This window comes from Cavia porcellus, unplaced genomic scaffold, assembly GCF_034190915.1.
Source record: "Cavia porcellus strain 051 isolate PalLab524CR breed Dunkin Hartley unplaced genomic scaffold, mCavPor4.1 scaffold_301, whole genome shotgun sequence".
In the NCBI taxonomy this organism is placed as follows: domain Eukaryota; kingdom Metazoa; phylum Chordata; class Mammalia; order Rodentia; family Caviidae; genus Cavia; species Cavia porcellus.
The window spans coordinates 41,210-59,190 of NW_026947784.1; the positions used below are offsets into that span (position 1 = coordinate 41,210).

At 39.4% G+C, this 17,981-nt stretch overlaps 1 long non-coding RNA gene across 4 annotated transcripts in view; it reads left to right on the plus strand.

Moving 5' to 3' along the window:
* Window positions 1-2,846: 2,846 nt before the first annotated feature.
* Window positions 2,847-17,981, plus strand: part of LOC134475163 (uncharacterized) — a 35,060-nt gene continuing 19,925 nt past the window's right edge. Inside the window, exons 1-3 of one of the 4 annotated variants that reach the window (XR_010046158.1) lie at window positions 2,847-4,086; window positions 5,512-5,659; window positions 6,433-10,362. This is a non-coding gene — a long non-coding RNA (uncharacterized LOC134475163). Of the gene's footprint in view, window positions 5,660-6,387; window positions 10,363-17,981 lie in introns of those variants that run through there. The other 3 variants (XR_010046159.1, XR_010046157.1, XR_010046156.1) reach the window with 3 other exon arrangements.

The following is a 17,981-nucleotide window of genomic DNA, read 5'->3' on the forward strand; positions in this document are numbered from 1 at the left end:
AGCCACATCACTACACATCTCTGAATTATTAGGAATTTTGCCAACACCTGTCATGAGGATGGAAATGTGAGAATATAAAATAAATTTAGGCGATCCCTATGAATACAAAAAAGCACAAGTTTAAGGAGAGCCATTGTGGATTTGAGGCCCTGTATTACAGATATTTATGAACTTTAGAACCTAAAGATTGCTGCAAACTGCAATGAGAACAGAGACCAAGCTCAGTACTGCTGCTCCAGATACAAAATGCATCAGTCAGGGTCTGCCCAAGCTCCTTGCTCTGCCCCCTATAATGGAGGTGTCAGGGTAATAGAGAATTTTAAAGATGATACTCCAATTCTGTTGCTCTCCTAGTTAGCTCAGGGTTCTGGGGACACAAAATCATACTTACTCCCAGCGGGAGTAAAAAGGGACAGTGGATTACCCAAAGCCAATGCTAGAATACATCAGGAGCTGAAGCTATCTAAATACCTGTGTCTGCAGACACCAGAACTGCTTCTAAACACTTGTAACTGGATTCTCCCAATTCCACCCTATTTCTGGCCTTCCATCCAAAGCCTCACCATTCTGTGGCTAGAGGGTCTCCCAGGTTCTTTTCTCATCAGGCCCCAGGACTTTGAAACCAGGAAATGAGATGCAGCAAGTATTCTGCTCCCAGTTTTGTGCTCCAAACAGGTAAATAATGCCTAGACAATGGAAGAGACCCAAGAGACGGCCTGTCATGGCTCACCTAATTGAACATTTCATATAGCCCACCTCTTCATCACTGATTCACTGCTGCTCTCCTGCCCTCCTTCTGAGTCAAAAATAAACCCAGAAAGGAACTCCTTCCTGCAAGAGAGGATCCCAAATGATAGACTGTAATCAGAGAGTTCTGCAGCTGGCTGTCTTCTACAATGTTGATCTCAGCTACACAGAGGAATATGTGTACCAAAGCGCTTTACTTCAGGCTTTTCATTTCCACATCCATTTTATTTCAAGGATAAAAAGAAAAAAATAAACTAAAACTAAATTTCAGAACATGTGAATCAGGGGGCAGAACTGCTATATACATTGCACACAGTCATCCCGAGATTATTCACCCAGAGCACAAGACATCTGTATTCAATTTTCAGAAAAATACTGTTATAGTAAGCTGAGTTAGTTAAATATTATTGGCTGTGAGACAGGGCTAGGTCCTCCAAGGAGCCCATGCAGAAACCCAGATACCTTGCATCTATGAATAAGATGGATGTGATAGTTTGGACTCGGGAATAAAACCCAAGGAAGCAAGAAATTAAAATTTGGGAGCAAAGGCTTTATTTTAAGCCTGGCCTGGCAATGCAATCTCCAGGAGCCAATTTGGAGACTGCCAGCCTTACAGCTAAAAAGGTTGGGTTTTAAAGCCAAAAACCACAGGAATGTTGCAAACTTTTACCCAGTTTGGTAACTTCCTTGTTGTTAAACTTTTCTAAAAGACAGCACATTGTATTGCAGATAGGCTGAAGAGGGTTGGGGGGATTTCAAGAAACTGAAACTTAAAGTTTACTTAGTCTAAAAAGAATAGGGAGGGGAGGGGGATTTACAAGGAGCTGAAACGTAAGTCTTTACTGGAGATGGAATTTTAATCTCTATTGAAATGGCACATACAGAAGAGAAAGGAGGTCCATTGGTTAGAACTAGGTTACAACAATGGACAGCTCCTGCTATGGGCCAAGCCTCAAGACAAAAAAATCAACAAATTCATCCATACTCTAAGGACTGATATTCTAAATAGTTCCCTAGCACTCTGAGGAAGTCAGGAGTCACCATTCAAATAAATGTCTCCATATCCTAAGGACTGATATTGTAATTAATTCCTATCAAGAGTCACCCTCCCAACCTCCTAAGGGAAAATTCACTGCTGCCTAAGAATGCCTGCTTTCTAAGTGACTCCCTTCCCCATTTGTTTCCAATTTAATTAACTTTACCTGGACTATTTATCTTATTGACAACCATAGATCTGTCCCATCTTATGCTCATCTGCATTTTGAGTTCCTAGTTTTCTCCAAATTAAACCCATCTCACCATAAGATTTTACTCTATAAAATCCTTGGAAAAGACAGTCTTTGCCAACCCACTCAGGATGAATTCACTCTCTCCCTCAGCTGTCTTTCTCCAAATAAGTATATTATCTTTACTTTTGTTGTTCCTAAAATTCTTATTTTGACTTTAGAGAACACAAACTCATACCAGCATAGTAGACCAGGAGTTTCATTCCCCTATAGCAATACCACTATAAATTTTTCTTTTTCTTGAAGTCAAAGAAATCAGTAGATGATTGTATTCTTAAATGTTGATCTAACCTCTTAAGGGACACTTGCACTGAAGGGCTTTATCCTTGCCTGTAAGTGCTGCTTCTGTTTTCTGAAAATGAACTGATCTGTAGGTTTGTTTACTTGTACAATGCATTAAGGAAATGACTAAAAACTTTTCTTGTGAATTGTTTACCACTAACTGTGGAAGAAAACACATAGCAAAAATTCTTTTTTTCATTTTGTAATTCAAACTGCAGGATGTACTTGAAAGTGTTTTGCCCTAGAATAAATTACAGGACATCATGGTGGTAGTTCATCAGAGTTAAAGTTCAAATTGAAGAGTTAAACCATTCAGGAAACCCCTCTTGCCTTGTCACATGGTCAGAACAACCAGATATCCTGGCCTGATAGGGAAGTTGTGGTCCAACGTCCCCAAAAATAAGAGCACCGTGAACTATCGACCCTGCCAGACAGGATGAGTTTTCAAAAACATCAAGCCATCTGCTTCTGTAACCGACACTTGCTTTGTGATTTTCGCCTTTATATACTCTGCACTTCCCTACCCGGGCACTCTCTCTCTCCCCTCTCCCCACCGGAGTGTGGTTGGAGAGTCCCTTGCATGCATAGACAATAAAACCTCTTGATTTTTCATGAGAGCTGGCTCCTTGGGGTCTTCATCACAATGGTGATCTTACATTTGGAGGCCCCAGTGAGATCTGCCCCCCCCCTCGCTGAGGGCAGCCCCAACGGCCACAAAGTGTCTCTTGGGGTAAGTACAGCCATTCCTTTTAGTTTCATTTTTGTGATCGATCGTTCATCTTAACTGCCCCAAATCACTTCTGACCCGTACCTTGCGATCCTAATATAGGGCAGTTTCTTTGGGGGATGCCCCAAAAGGATTCTCTTGGGAGTCCATTTGTCCCTCAGACTCCCAGTTTTTTAGGAGGGGTCTCTTTGCCCTCTCATTGGTGGTGGATTCACCGATCTCATGTGAGTGTGACCGGCCAGAACGTGTGGTGTATTTTGTCTTGTTGGTGTTCTCTGTTGTCTCAGTCTTTGTTCTCGTCTCTTTTGTCATGGGACAAAGTGTCTCAACCCCTCTTTGTGTTACTCTAGACCGTTGGTCAAAATAAGGGAACTATAATAACCTAAGGCCCCCTAACTATCATGCCATGAAGCCTGTTCTGTATAAGCCTGCCTGCTGCTTTCCCTCCTTTTCCGCCTTCAAATCTAACTAGGTTAAGTTTTAACTTCCTAAAAGGCCATATAACAAAGGTCTGAGGTAATAGCTCCTGACAACCCCCTTCTCTACTGGGTAGTCAGTCACAAATTGTATTAATTGCATTAGATTGTAATAGCTTCATTTGTATCATAACAATACCTGTAAGGATTGATATGTTAATCAATGCTCTCCTGTGTAAAGAATTGTAAAATCTTACCTAATTGATATGTTAACCATTGTTGCCCTCTACAAATAACAGTTGTAAAAGGTGCTAAAGTAAGGTAACCAAGGTTGTTAATTGCCGTTTCAGCTTTGTAGTGCATCACACCCCCATCCCCTTCCTTACATTGTGTGACCAGCAGCTGTTTGTGGATTTACAAGATAAAAGCCCTGACTTTTAGCTGTCAGGTGTGCAGTCTCCAAATTGGCTCCTGGAGGCTGTGTCACCAGGCCTGGAAATAAAGGCTTTGCTTCCCTAATTTTAATTTCTTGCTTCCTTGAATTTCATACCGGGATCTGAGTTATCACATTTGGGGGCTCGGTCTGGGATGAGAGCAAGACCACAGACTCATTTCTGAACATCTGAAAGTAAGTACTCTGGAGGGTTTGTTTGGGCCATGGTAAATTTGTAATTTGGACGGGATGCCCTCAATTTGCCAGTGGGAACCCCCCGAGGACAGAGTCATTTGGTTCTTTTTTGGACAAATTCCATCCATCTGAGACTCTACCCCGGGTGGGGAACCGCTCCATTAGGAAGGGGACACCTTTAATTTGGGGAGTGAAACCTCCCGATGACGGAGTCAATTGTTTTTGCCATTTGTGACTCTGCCCTGGGTGGGGAACCGCTCCATTGGTTAATTTGTTAATTCCTCCAGATCCCAAAATTTGACTAATTTTTGAGCAAAGGCCATTTTGCTGCAGCTTGTCTTGTCTTATACGTCTGTTTGTATGTCCATTTGTTCTAATTTTTCTCCTTTTGGTTACTCCAAATCTAACTGAACATTCTCTCCTAGGAACCCCTTCTACGAGCCCAAAATGGACTACAGGATTTAGATAATTATGTTCAGAGTTTTTGTAATTTAGAATTGTTTGCCTGTTTAAATTTGTTGCTAACTTACGGGCGTGTTGCCCATTTCTGTTGCAGGATCCATATGGCTTATTAGATTCAAGGTTCATAGTAAGAATTATTTCCTTTAGCTCACCAAACTATGCATGAAGCAACCTTTTGTTTGTGTGTTTAATATGTAAGTCTTCACCTTGTTTAATATGTAAGTCTTCAATTGATTGCTTGCAAGCTCAGCATGCCTTTTAAAAAGAGTATTTTTCTTTCTGGTTAAAATGTAAACATATGTGCACATATACATGTATATTTATGGTTTTTAAGAATCATATCAACTTTACCAAGTAAAAACCAGGTAGTACTATGTTTGAGCCAGTTAAAAGGCTACAGTTTTAATTTTAAAAATACAGCATTATTTAAAAAATTATGTGGTAAAAACACATAAAATAATTAAGTATGTTTTAGACTACTAAAAGGTGACTTCAAGGGTTTTGTTAAGAGTTTTGATGTTGTCTGAGAAGCGAGAGGAAAGGTAATTGACTAGTAATAGTAAAAAGAGGAGACAAAATAAAAGTGTTTTGTCTTCAAGTAAAAATGTCTGGCTGTGCCAGAATGTGAAAAAAAAAAAAAAAAAGATAAAAGCTTAGCTTGGGTGGTATATTGTAAATTGTAGAAGGCTCAAAAAGATGTGAATTTTATTTGTCTTGGTTTATAGTACTACAAATAACAGGTTTGACCAGAAGAAAATGTGTTCAGAATTTGACAGTATTAGATCAGTTTTGGTAGAAGTATTCATAAGATTGTACTTTGCTGCAAAATGTTTCCATTGAAATGAGATTATAGGTAATACTAGAGATAAGATACATGTGCTATAAGTATCTGCATTGGTGTAAATATCTGGGAGATTATGCAGCACAACTTTGTTACCTATAAAAAAGTCCTTTTTTGTTAAGAATATAATTTCAGTAAAATGATGGCCTGCTTCGTGACATCCTGGGAGAAAAAGAATAAGCAATGTGCCATCCAAATGAAGCCGGCTCTCTGATCCAGAGTGCCAAAACCATGTTCTCCTTTTGTCCGACCCCGATTGGACATCCAGAGGTAAGGAGATTTCCCAGTATCACCAGTTGTTCTCTTTGCAACTCAGTGGGCCCCACATGTTAGACAAAAATTGCAAAGGTTTGAGAGGTTTCAGGGAATGCCCCTCAGCCAATTAATAGAGATAGCATAAAAGGTCTTTTAGAACTGGAAAATTTACAAAAAGCTATGAACAAAAAAATAACCAAGGTGTTAGAATTCCTCTATGAGAAAAAATTCTTAAAAAACAGATGAGAGTTTCTGGGGGCATTTGGATGCTGTATGCTAAATGTTACTGAAAAGCTCACCTCTATATGATTCCTATAAGGGAGAAACTCAAAACACTGAACTGCACTGATAAATGTGAACAGGCATTCCAGCAGCTCAAGCGGGCCTTGACAGAGGCCCCAGCCCTGGGGCTCCCTGATGTTACCAAGGCGTTCACCTTGTTCATAGACAAACTCAAGGGCATTGCCAAAGAAGTCCAAACACAAGACAAGGGCCCTTGGAAGACGCCTATAGCCTACCTCTCCAAAAGACTTGATCCAGTGATAGGAGTATGGCCCCCTTGCCTAAGAATACTAGCTACTGTGACAATGTTACTTAAGGAGACGAAGAAACTCACTTTGGGAAAGTGATTTTTGTGGTAACCTCTCACAGTTTAGAGACTCTTATCAAAACCCCTCCTGGAAAAAAAAGGGGGGGGGGGCTTTTGAATGCTAGAATTCTACACTGTCAAGCCCTGTTTCTAGACCCAGAGTCAATGATATTCAAGACTTCTTCAGCTTTAAACCCAGGCACCCTTATGCCTGATGATGACCTGGAGGAAAAAAAGACACCTCTCCATGAGTGTGCTGACATCCTTAAACTGAGCAGAACCTACGGGCTGATCTTACCAACCAGCTTTTGGGACAACTATTTTATCGATGAAAGCAGCTTCATCCCGAATGGCAAATGAATGGCCAGGGCTGCAGTGACCACCAAAAAGGAGGTACTCTGGGTTAAGCAGGTAGAACCTGGCACCTCTGCCACAAAGGCGGAGCTTGTTGCTTTGACTGAGAGGCTAAAACTAGCCATGGGAAGGAGGGTAAACCTTTTTAACTGACAGTAGATATGCTTTTGCTACTGTACATGTACATGGAGCTGTCTATCAGAGCAAGGTCTCTTAACCTCAGCTGGGACTAAGATTAAAAATGCTCCACAGATTCTAGACTTGCTGACAGATGTCTGGTTGCCTCAAGGAGATGCTATTACTCATTAGAAGACTCCCAGACAGGAGATGACACTGTCACCTTAGGTAACAGTTTGGCAGATCAAGGCGCTCAAAAAATAGCAACCACATCAGAGGGGCCAATTAAGAAAGTAACTGCTCTGATGCTAATCCCTCCAACCTTGTCAGAACCAGTCTACACAAAAAAAGGACCTACAGTTAGCAACTCAACTAGGAGTAAAGTCCCCCATCCCTGGGGGCTGATACCAGTTACCTGATAAACAAGTACTGTTACTGGAGGCACTAGGGTGGGAGCTGTTACACTGGGCTCGCCAGACTACTCGTTTAGAGAAAACTAAACTTGTGGAATTGTTCAGAACTTGGTTTTTTATTCCAAAATTCTGCAAACTGACCACCTCCTTGAGCTCCAGATGCCCACAGTGATTGTTAGTCAACTTAGCCAAGAGCTCTATGCTGGAGACCACCCGACATTAAAAAATAGTTCCAGGAGAACATTAAAAAGTAGACTTCATGGCATGGTAAAGCCTGATTTACAGGGGTACTGCTATCTCTTGGTATTAATAAACACTTTTACTGGCTGGGTGGAGGAATTCCCTACTAAGTCTGAGTCAGCCTTAGTGGTAGTTAAAAGGCTATTGTATGAGATCATACCTTGATTTGGCCTCCCACTATCAATGGGGACTGATAATGGCCTGGCTTTCATAGCCTGGGTCACCCAAAAGTTAGCCCAGGCATTAAAAATTAATTAAAACTCCAGTATGCCTATCAGCCACAAAGCTCAGGACAAGTAAAATGTATTTACCAAAGTCTCAAGGACATTTTAGCTAAGCTATCTTCAAAAACTGGTGATAATTGGGTGAGCCTTCTTCCCTTTGCACTAAGAGCTAGATGTACCCCATATGTTTCTGGAATTTCCCCCATTGAAGCCATGTTGGGAGGCCCTTGCCATTGGTTCCAAGATTGCCAGAAAATAAACTAGCTAAAATAACTAATCAAGATCTCATTAAGTCCTGACAGACTCTCCAACCCATGTTGACTTCAATCCACCAGCTGTTTAGACTAGACAAAAAAACCTGGATCTGCCTTCAGAGACACCTCTCAAGGTGCCAATCAAGCCAGGGACTCCAGTCTTGGGGCAATGTCACCACCGTGACTCTCTCAAACCCCGCTGGGAAGGACCTTTCACCATGGTGCTCAGTACCCCCACTGCCATCAAGGTAGCAGAAAAAACTGCATAGATTCACTACACTCACGTAAAGCCACTGGAAACAGTGGACAACGAAGGACTTACTCAGTAGACTACATAGCAGACTGGTAACCCCTTAAAGTTAAAATTGACTAAGATTATGCTGGTCATGAACTTTTTTAGCTTGCTTGCTTTGATTTTAATAACATTAATGCCGATGGCATCAATAACATTGATGCATGGCGGTTTTGGTCCCCCTGTAAGCAAAGAACAATTGTTAAGATCTTTATGTGGGAGCTTCTGTTATTGTGGAGGGGGCTATATTACTAAAGGTAAAGACACCAACTGGGGGGAATTATACATACAATAGGAAACAAGTATCGAGATCCTTCCCACACAAATGAGAAACTGTATACATACAGTCTTTCGGACAGATTGTGAGTGCAAGTTAACATTCCTTGTAGCTATACCCTCAGGTACAGGGGGTTTGACTAAAAGGTGGATGTAAATGATAAAGCCCCTGTGTGATACCTAACAAAGGCAGTCAGTGAGGGCCATGCCATCAGAATTGTTCTTAGTATTCAAAAATGCATTCCTACTGCTATGACTCTGTACAAGAATGTATAGCATAGATAGCAAAACTTACTTCACTGCTGAGCTTATGAGGACAAAGGCTAAAAGGGTTAAAGGTGATTGGTTGACATATTTGACAGTGATAGGAAGTTCTATGTATGCCCAAGCCTCATGTCTTAACATGGTTGATAATCAGTGAGCTGGAGCATGGTGGCCCTATACATGTGTCTGATAGGGGCAGGCCACAAGATAAGATCCAAAAAAAAAAAAAAAAAACAAACTCTGGTGGTTGAGGAACGAGTAAAGCTGCTAATAAAAATAAGCTGCATAAATCGTGGGGAGTTGGTCTGGACGCTCAAACTTATGATATTCTAGAGGTCACTCATAAAGCCTTAAATGCTTCCAACCCAAATTTGGCTGAAGAATTGCTGGTTATGCATGGCACAGGGCTCCCCCATACCCCTTGCCATCCCCAACAGTGTTTCTCTGGCTACACTGGAGAAACAAGATTACTTAAATTTTAGTGCTGGTCCCCCCTTTAGAGTACAACCAGTAGACTTCAAGGACTCTCTCTGTCTCCAAGGAGGTCTTCATAACGATACCTCCAACTTTGATGTGGAGTTCATCACATTTACTAATTTTAGTTCCATAGTTAAGCAGACTACCTCCTTTATACTGCCAAAGGACAAGTATTTATTTGTGGAGGAAATATGGCCTATAATTTCCTCCCAACTAACTGGATAGGGATATGTGTAACAGCTGTCCTGTTGCCTGATATAGAGATCCTACCCGGGGATGAGCCTGTCCCCATTCCTAGTTTAGATTACATCACAGGCCACTCAAAGAGGGCAATTCAATTTATTCCTTATTGATAGGCTTAGAGATATCAGGAGCCTTAGGTCTGGGGGCAACAGTAGTAGGGGTTTTTGTCCAACATTCCAACCAGATTGTTAGTGATATACAGAAATTATCTAGTACCATTCAGGTCATTCAAGAACATATAGACTTGTCAGCTAAAGTAGTTGTCCAAAATAAGAGGGGACTAGACCTACTCCTCCTAAAGGAGGGCAGCCTATGTGCCACTCTAAAAGAAGAGTGCTGTTTTTATGTTGACCATTCAGGCATAATAAAAGATGCCATGTCCAAACTCAGAGAAAATATCAAAACTAGAGAAAAAAAATACTCTTTGGGGACATCCTTCTCTTCCCTATGGCAAGGGCTAGTTCCTTATGCTGTCCCCCTCCTAGGCCCTTTAGCTGCTTTGCTCTTATTCCTTACCATTGGCCCTTGCGTTTTAAACAAGATTACACATCTGGTGCGATCCCAGGTCTCCCAGGTAAAGATGATGGTCTTGGGATACCAATATGATCCAATACCTACAAATAATCTCTAGGATTAGAGATCCTCACAAGAAAAGGGGGAAATGAAGTGTTAAAACATCCAGAAAACCCCTCTTGCCTTGTCACATGGTCAGAACAACTAGATATTTTGGCCTGATAGGGAAGTTGTGGTCCAACATCCTCAAAAATAAGAGCATTGTGAAATATCGACCATGCAAGACAGGATATGAGTTTTCAAAACACCAATGCCATCTGCTTCTGTAACCAATGCTTGCTTTGTGGTTTTTGGCTTTATATACTCTGCACTCCCTTACCCGGGCACTCTCCCCTCTCCCCACTGGAGTGCGGTCAGAGAGTCCCTCGCATGCGCAGACAATAAAACCGCTTGATTTTTCATGAGAGCTGGTTCCTTGGGGTCTTCTTCATGATGGTGATCTTACAAAATCAGCCATGCTTACCCATATGGCTACTTCCTCTTTTTTTCCCTGAATACAACTTCCTCATTCCTTTTCCAGAGGCCCAAAGAAAATTCCTATCAGCTCCTTGCATGACATCAATGTTAGTGCCAGGAACCACATAGAGCAAAATTTCACATATTCTCCATAATCCCATAATCAGTCAGAAAAAAAGGCAAACCCTTGGTGGCTGTAGGCTCCCCTCCACATTCTTTAAATGGAAAGGACACTTTTACTTTTTCTTATATTCTGCTTCTCTATTGGGCCACAAAATCCTAACTGATAAGATTATATAGTACATCCAAAAGATGAGAAGTATAAAACAAAAGAGGCCTTTATTCTGAGAATGCGAAGAGAGAAAACAAAAACCCCCTAACCATTGGAGTCAGGTTTCTCTCTCATGGACTCATGGCATGGGGGCATATAAGCAACCTAGGTTTGGGGTGGAACCTGAGGGGGCATTAGGGATGCACACGTAGTCCATTGGTCTTTGTTTGGCACCATAGGTAAATTCCTAGGTGCAGGGAAGTTGGAGTCACAGGTAATTTCCTAGGGGTGGGGGAGATAGGAGCTCCTTGGTTCTGCCTCACTGGCTACAGTGTCCTGTCTCAGCCAAAACTCTTTCAGTAACAGTACTGATTCTTGTGTATCTATGAAGCTAATTTATCTCTTCAATAATTCTCATGTTAAATGCCACGAGGACCCAATGGAAATTAATGCAGTGGGCTGTTGCTTCACTCTATCAGTGTCAATGCAGGAAGTTTAATCCTAAGATAAAAATAAATCTTCATATAAATTTCAAAACACAAATATGCATCAAAATACAGCCAACGTCCTAGAGACCTACAGACAGCTTTCAATAATATAATAGATGCTTTCTAGAAACTGACAAAATACACAGTTTTTCTAATGAAAAATTGTGTAGAAACTTTTCTGAACAATTATAGGTGAATCTTCTCTTTAATAAGATATAACCTACTGCAATGGCAATGTCTAGTTCTTGCTAAATAATACACTCAAACCAATTATTTAACATTTATAATGACTGATGTATACAATTTTAGATATTGCCAGGACTACAATCACTGTGATTTGTATTAATCACTTAAAACTGCAGGAGAAGGAGCAAATTTCAGACATTATATAGTATAGTCATGTTAATTTGGTTCAGGTTAATGGTATAGGGTAATGAAACTCCTTACCTACTATATGTCCGGTATGCGTTTGTGTTCTCTAAATTTAAAGAATGGATTTTAGGAATGATGGAGTTTAAGAATGGAACAAATTTACTGGGAGAAGGAAAGCTTCTGAGAGACAGAAGGTGTCCTGAGTGGGTTGCCAATGACTCTGTCTTTTTGAGGAGCTTGTACAGAGTTAAACCATGAGGTCAGATGGGTCACAGTAGGGAAAAAATAGGAATTTTGAACATTAGCATAAGGCGGGATAAGACTGTGGTCAACCAATAAGGTTAATTTCACAGGTAAAATTGATTAAATTGGGAGCAAATGGGAGAGCAAGTCACATACTAATTGGGCCTGTTTAAGAGCAGGGACACTTCCTGTAGGGGGTTGAGATGGGGACTCTTGAGTTCCTCTGGGTGCTCAGAGAACTATTTGAAGTGTTGGTTCTTAGCACTTGGTTGTATTTCCTTTCCTGTTCTTTTGAGATTTGGCCCACAGCAGGAGGTTATTGTCTCTTCAAATGCTAGAAGCCATCTGAACTTATTTTCTGGCTCCATTGAGGGCCCAGCCCTGTTGTCACAGCCAGCTGAGTTAGTTAGAAATATACAGCCAGGGAGACAGGATCAGGTCCTAGAAGTGGCCAGCACAGCAGCCCAGACACCTTGCAACTATGGGGGAGCAGATACCTCTTGTTATAGGCCAGGCCTCAAGACAAAATATGTCTTTAAAAATGCAGATCAAGCAAGTAGCTTCATGCAAAGGTTTTGGAACATTTAGCAGATGTTTGATATTCAAATGGAAATAGGACAAGTATAATCTTGCCCTGTTTGATGTCAAATGCACAAAGTTTGTTGGCTCACAACATTAAGGAATGAAGTCACAAACCAAAAGAAGTTCAAAAAGCTTTCTGGGAAAAAAGAGAGAAGAATAGCCCTGGATTTTCAGGAGTGCTCTTCAGTGTTTAAGTCACAGACCTATTGTTAGGGGTCATTTATGCAACAAAGTCACAATGTGACTAGAGTGTGAGTCTCAAACTACAATCAACCTATAAGCTTGAGTGTGAGTCCCAAACTACAATCAACCTATAAGCTTGTAGTTAGTGGCTCAACTAATATTATTTAACCTGGGAAGAAGTCACCCAGAAAAAGGATGTTGAAAGAGCAAAGGCATTTTGTGGGAAAAATAGTCCAGTTGTTCTGGTCATTGAGTATGGTAATTGATGCCTATTTGGACTTCATGGAGGAAGTAGTGATAACTGTAGTACATTTCAAGCTATTGTTTTCTCTTCAAGAGGCATGTAGACATGGTCACTGCATCTTCACTTTTGTGTCTGGCTTTCTTCAGCTGAGCCTGTAGAGGGATTGTTGTGTTAGTATTTTATGTTGACACCTTTCAGGTTTCAATTCCTCTCTGACTGTATATCAATTTTTCTCTACGTTGACCTCCTGTAGTAAAATCACAATACCATTTGACTGGATAATGTGATGCTTATACATTTAATAAAATATTATTCAATAGAGGTCAGGGGTTTAGCTCAGCATGCAGAAGCACCTGCCTGGGAAGTGCTAAGTTGTTAGTTTGATCCCCCGTACTTAAAAAAAACAGTGTTTTAAACTGCAGAGAAAGAAAATAATTTCATTTGTGAAGATGTAGATTAATAAGAGTTTTAATTAAATATGTCAATGGTAAATTAAACATTGGTAATAGTCATATATAGAAGCTGAAAATGTTGGGCTGGGTTTTGAGCTTAGTGGTCAAAGAAATCTTTGAAAGCCTTTGCATGAAGCTACGTGCTTGCTCTGAGTTTAAGATTTCAATGAGTTTTTGGACCTCTTCATTCGAGCAAATTGCAGATTTATTGGAGGAAGGAGTTCACTGTTGTGCTATAGCACAATAGGTACCATTCCTAACTCTGTATTTATCACAGCTGCCAGGAAGCCACTACATGGCCAGCTGTCTGCTGCAACATCATTCCATAATTGCCAATTTAGATCAGCTTTCATTCAGCTCTATTATTTTTGTTTTCCTTTAATAGTCTTTCTCTTTCCCTTGGTTTTTTTACTTTTTTCATTTTTATTTTTTTGTTTTTAAAGATGTAGTCTCACTTTGTAGTTCTGGCTGGCCTTTCACTAACTTTGTAGGTTAGACTGTCCTTGAATACATGGCCATTCTCCTGTTTCAGCCTCTTTAATGCTGTGGAAAAGAGGTGGGCATCATAACACATGGGGTTTGTCATTTTCTTCCCTCCTTTTCAGCATTACTCTTTCATTTCAGGGGCACTGACATTTAATCCAGAGGTTTGCTTCTGTCAGTAATCTTTCTGCATGTTGAAGTGAGTTTGTGAACAACAGTACAGGAATCCAAGCATCCAGAGAATAAATTTGGAATTTAAATATTTGAGCTCAAAACCACTTTTATACAGACCCCCTTCCCCATTTCAGAATCTAAACAATTGACTCTGAACTGGAAAGTTTGGCATTTTTAAAAGAGAGAATCACAGAAGACATCCTGTTGGAAACAATTTAGCTAGAATCTTAAATTAATTTTTGGTTGACACCTGTATCCTGCTTTTTTTCTTAGCATGTTACTTTTTTTTACTTGGGTACAGCTCCTTTTGCTTTTCTCATGGAACTTATATCGTGAGTGATTTTTCATTTTCTTGGATCTAATACAGGGCACTAGATAAAAGCAGGGTGCAAGATGGCATCTGTTATGCCAGGCTACAATACAGCTGAGCTACAGTGTCAGGCCTCAATATTTTCTAGGGTCAAATGCACATAATGTTTGAATATTTCACTGTTTATGATGTTCATCCTTATAGTAAAGCATGATCTATAGTCAGGACAAGTGAAGCTCCCCAGGACTCTCATTGCTTTTCACTGGTCTTTTTCTCATCATCCTTAAATACAATACTCTCTGAATTCTTAATACTAATGCTCACATTTCATTCATATTCCTATCTGTGACATTTCCTGTTTCTGCAGTAGTGTATCCTGGCATCCAGGGCTCATAAGAGATAGAAACGCATCTTCTGATTCCCTACACTCCAAGGATGTTTTGTGTTATATTGGACACTTTTCCTTCAAGGGAATGGCAGTTAATGAATACATGTGTATCTCATGACTGTTTATTCAGGTTTCAAATAACACCAGGAATTCTTTCAAGTTTTATGTGCACACCTGTAATCCCAGAACTTGGGAGGCTGAAGTAGGATAATCAGTGTGAATTGACTGGACTAAGACGTGAGTCCGCAGTCAACCTGAACTGCATGGGGAAAACATGTCTCAAAGAAACAGAAAAAATATCCTATTATTGTGGATATCCTTGGGAAGAAGAACTCAAAAGTTTGAAACTCTTAAGATCATACCTATTATGTTTCATGTGGTGAGTATAAGAGACCAGTAAAACTACCTTCAAGGATATGGAGAAAACTCAAAAAAATCTTATTGCAAACTGTCATATAGATGTAATGCATTGCCCACCAAAATACCACTAGGATAGCTCACAAACGTAGAGAGAACATTTCTAAAATTCATCTGGAAACAGAAATGCTCTAGATCATCAAAGACATTGCTGGGCAAGAAAGGCAAGTCAGGAAGTATCACAATTCCTGACTTGCTATAATACTAGAAAGCTACTATTAGAAAATCAGCATAGTTATGGCAGAAAAACAGACCTGAGAATGAACCAAAAAGACTAGAAGATGCAAATAGAACTCCAAACACACTCTGCTACTTTGTGTTTGACAAAGGAGCCAAACATGTTCACTGGAAGAGAGATAGCCTCTTCAATAAATGGTGCTGAAGAAAATGACTTTTCTCATACTGAAGAGTTAAACTGGAGACATGTCTATCACTATGAAAAAAACAAAAGTCAAGCTAGATTAGATCTAAATATTAAAACAGAAACACTAATGAGGCTTCATGAACAAAATACAAATTTTAAAGAATCAGCCACTGGGACCCCATCTTATTAAAAATATTTCTACATGAAAAGATATAACTAACAGAGTGAAAAGACAATGCACAGAATGGGCAAGGAATATCTTTCTTTTTATGATAATCTCTTCAATATCTTTTTCCAAAGTACTATAATTTTCAATATGTAAGTCCTTTACTTTCTTCATTAGGTTCTTTCCATGTATTTTGTTTTCTGGGAGACTATTGTAAAGGCTGTGGTTTCTGTAATTTCTCTCTTGGTGAGTTTGTTGATTGTGTACAGGAATGATATTGATTTTTGATTGTCAACTACATCCCCTGCTACATTATTGAATTTGGATATTTAATTCTAGGACTGTTTTGGTGGAGTCTTTGGTATCTTCTATTTACAATATCATATCATCTGTGAATAATGATAGTTTAATTACTTTCTATTATATATTTATTCTTATTTCTCTCTTTTGTCTAATTGGACTGCCTAATGTTTACAGAGCTATATTGAATGGGAATGGTCATAGTAGTGATCCATGTCCTTTTCATAACTGTAAAATCAAATTTGTCAGTTATTCCCTATTTAGTATGATGCTGGAATTTTTTTCTCATTGTTTGATTTTTTTGTCTTTTTTTAAAATCAGTACTGATGACCAAACTCATGACCACACAATTGCAAGGCAGGTGCTTATGCTAGTGAGCTAAATCTCCAGCCATGTCATTGTTTGATTTTATCAGCTTGAGGTAAAGGTCATCTGTCATTATTTACTGTAGGCTTTTTATCACAAATCAGTGCTTGCTTTTATAAGAATCTTATTGTGCATTTATTGAGATGATCACCATGTGACTTTTGTTTTTGACTGTGTTGATATGACATTTAAATTTGTTGATTTGCATGTACTGAAACATCCCTGACTTCTTAGGATGAATCCAAGTTGATCAGGTTTTAAAATCTTCTTGATGATTTGCTACATTCACTTTGCTAGTATATTGTTAAGGATTTTTGCATCTTGTTCATTAGGAAAACTGTTCTATAGTTTATTTTTTCTGGTTGGGTCTTTCTCTGGTGTTAGTATCAGGGTAATACTTGCTTCCAGGAATGAGTTAGGGAGAACAGCTTCTCTTTCAATGTCATTAAACAGCAGTGGCCTTAAATTTTTTTCTACATTTATTGTAGAATTCAGCAGTAAATCCATCAGGACCTAGACTTTTTTATGTTGGTCATTTGCTTTTCTGTTGTCATTGTTTTTCTTTTTTTTAATTTTCTCATGAGATAGGCTCTCATTATTCAGTTCAGGTTGGCCTTGAGCTCACTTTGTAGCGTTGTTTATTCTTGAACTCACAACAATCCTTGTACCTCAGCCTACCAATTTCTGCACCACCATGCCCACCATCTGATAAATTTTTAATTAGATCTTCATTCTCATTGATAATCTGATAATATATTTTCTAGAATTTTTATATCTTATTGGATCAGATTTGGCATTTCATATGTTTCTAGGAATCAGTGCATTTCTATATTTTCTAACCTATGAAAGTATAAGCTTTGCAAGTAGATATTGATGATCTTCTGAATTTTCACAGCATCTGTAATTATTTTATTCTTCTGATTCCTCAGTGCATGGTTTTCAGTCTTTATTTTTTCTTTTATGATATTGTTGTCCAAGGGTTTATCCATTTTGTTTATTCTTTCAGTGAACCACCTCTTTGATTCATTAATTATTTGTATTGTTTTCTTGTTCTGCATTGCATGAATTTCTTGTCTGGTCTTATAATTTCCTCCCTTGTATGGGATTTGTGTTTGTCTTGCCATTCATCTGGAAGAATGAGATACAACACTGTGTTCTTTCTATTCCCTGATGTGAAATTTGACTACTATAAATTTAACTATTTGGATTTCTTTCATTGAGTCCCATAAGATACAGGATTTTGCATCTATGTTCTTGTTAGGTTGTAGATATTTTTAAGTTTCTTCCTTTATTTAATCTGCCACCCGTTGGATGTCTAGAAGAGTAATATTTAATTTCCATAAAGATATGCAGTTTTTGGAACTTCTTTTACCATCATTTCCCAATTTAAATACATGCTTAAGAATACTAGCCTTAGGCTGCAAAGCCAATCAAGTAATACAAAGATTAAGTTTTATTATAGCTCCATTGCTATCAACTCAGTATGTGCTCTAAACCAGTCAGACTGTTGGTGGTGGGAGGAGGTGACTGTGGTGCTCATCTCCCTGCCAATGCAATGGCTAGCTCACAGGAAGTGCAAGTTACTGTCTTGTTTTTCTTCAGAGAACCAGAATAGCTTCCAGAGAATCACAACATGGGCACATTGGCTAGGTTCCCCTATCATTCCCCATATGACATCCACCAGCTCACAGCAAGGCCATATTAGCTTTCTATTTCTCTTCTCAGGCATGGGATGGCTCTGGATTTTTTATTTTTTCTTCAG